The sequence below is a fragment of the Aplysia californica genome, unplaced genomic scaffold (genome assembly GCF_000002075.1).
Source record: "Aplysia californica isolate F4 #8 unplaced genomic scaffold, AplCal3.0 scaffold00821, whole genome shotgun sequence".
NCBI lineage: Eukaryota > Metazoa > Mollusca > Gastropoda > Aplysiida > Aplysiidae > Aplysia > Aplysia californica.
Window position 1 is genome coordinate 120,999 of NW_004798091.1, and position 1,694 is coordinate 122,692.

At 45.9% G+C, this 1,694-nt stretch overlaps 1 long non-coding RNA gene across 2 annotated transcripts in view; it reads right to left on the reverse strand.

The window, feature by feature from the left end:
• Positions 1-1,694, reverse strand: part of LOC101847152 — a 23,050-nt gene that overhangs the window by 1,927 nt on the left and 19,429 nt on the right. Inside the window, exons 1-2 of one of the 2 annotated variants that reach the window (XR_221033.3) lie at positions 1,279-1,385; positions 48-220 (exon numbers count right to left, since the gene is read on the reverse strand). The exons of the other annotated variant lie outside the window; for it this stretch is intronic. This is a non-coding gene — a long non-coding RNA (uncharacterized LOC101847152). Of the gene's footprint in view, positions 1-47; positions 221-1,278; positions 1,386-1,694 lie in introns of those variants that run through there. 2 annotated transcript variants of the gene reach the window in all.

Below are 1,694 nucleotides of genomic sequence, written 5' to 3' on the forward strand. Positions count from 1 at the left end.
AGAGGAGAGAGAGAATGTTGTCAGACAGACAGACGCACGATATTCACCTCATTTAAAGCCTCTCGTACAGTCTTCCGTATCTCCTCTTCCCTTAGGATCTCCTCGCCCCCTTTTCCTACCGCTTTCTTCTGGGTGACAGCGCTGACAACAGCATTGGCGACAAACAGACTCACCACCACACAAAGAGTCAACACCTTGACGTTCATCTTGTACTGGTAACCTGAAAGTTGTGGAAGAAAAAAACAGTCACCCCAACAGAACACTGAATGTTGGCGCTTTTTACGTCCCCATTGATATAGCTTAGATCATTTAGAAGCCGTGCTGCATGCAACCGTGCCTGTCAGGGCGAACTGGGGCTGAGACTGAGTGGGATACAAAACCACAGGAGAAAGATCGAGTTCTTGGATCAAAACTTCTCACCTGGAATCGAACTTAGGTTTTCTGTGTGCAAGGGTGGAGCACCTAACCTCTTCAGGGGGCTCTCGTGGTCTAGAGGTTAAAGTGTTCGCCTCTCATCCAATGTGTCCCCCAGGTTCGAATCATGATAATGACGGAAGTTTTTCTTCTCTACAATGTTCTCCTTTCACCTCCTTTCCTGCATGCTCCTTAATATTGTTCTGTCGTCTGCTTTCGCCTTCACGTTCTGCTCCCACCCCCTCACCTCCTTTGCCCCCTCCACTGGGCCACTGACTCTTTCCGCAGCTACTGCTACTCCCTGGCTCCTTTTTTACTGTTGTCTATCATTCACATTCCTGATCTTCTTGTAGGAAAGATCTACACCTAGCCTTCTCGGACAAGGGCAAAACAATCTCGGAGGTTCCGTGTGCAAGTTATGCACGCTGAGGATCCCTTGATGGTCAAAGATCGATCAAAATTCAAAGTTTCCTACCAAACTGAAAATGTGTAGTGTCCGCGTGCTCATATAACTTTATGCAGTTCCGAGCGCCGTCCAGGAAAAGGAACAAAAAAACCCTCTTCCCCACGGACGCTAATGATTCGAATTGAGTCTTGTGTGAGCTGGTGATAAAGGCGAGTTGAAGAGAACATTTTACGCCCAGGGCACCGCTTTATAAAAAAACAGTCTTGTAAAAGTTTTGTCCGTGAGTTATGGACAATGGAAATGAAAGACTGAGTAATAAATCATAAATATCGTCTTGTGTTGATACGGTAGGCTTTTCTTATTTCCGTTGTCCACAACTCAGAGATAACACGGTTGACCAGCCTTTTTGTCTTAATGCGCTACTAACCAAAGAGAGGGTATTATGTGTTCATACTCACAATGTAGATTTCAGCTCCCTTCTCTGTGAGGTCACAAGAGGCAGGCAGTACGTGTTTCAATTTTGTCTTCTGATTTGTCCGATTTTATACGTTTTAGGCGTGAAATCCTCATCAGAATGGACGTTCCCAGGACAAATAAACGACTGTTTGGGGATACCGCAGTAGACAATACAGCTAGATGACTCTTTTTCTCACCTGGCGAGTACTGTAGTGTGTGGGTGTTTGGGCGTTGTCTCAGTTGTTGGGCCACAAAACGCTACAAATACAAACATGACACCCAACCTCGTAAACATGTAAATGATAGCTTTCTCAAGGTGTTAAAACCAATGAAGGATGCTATTTGTGTTTTTTCTTCTGGGATCATGGTCAGGCAGGAATACTTTTTGACTGAGGCCGGCAGTGGGGAGGGGGGGGGG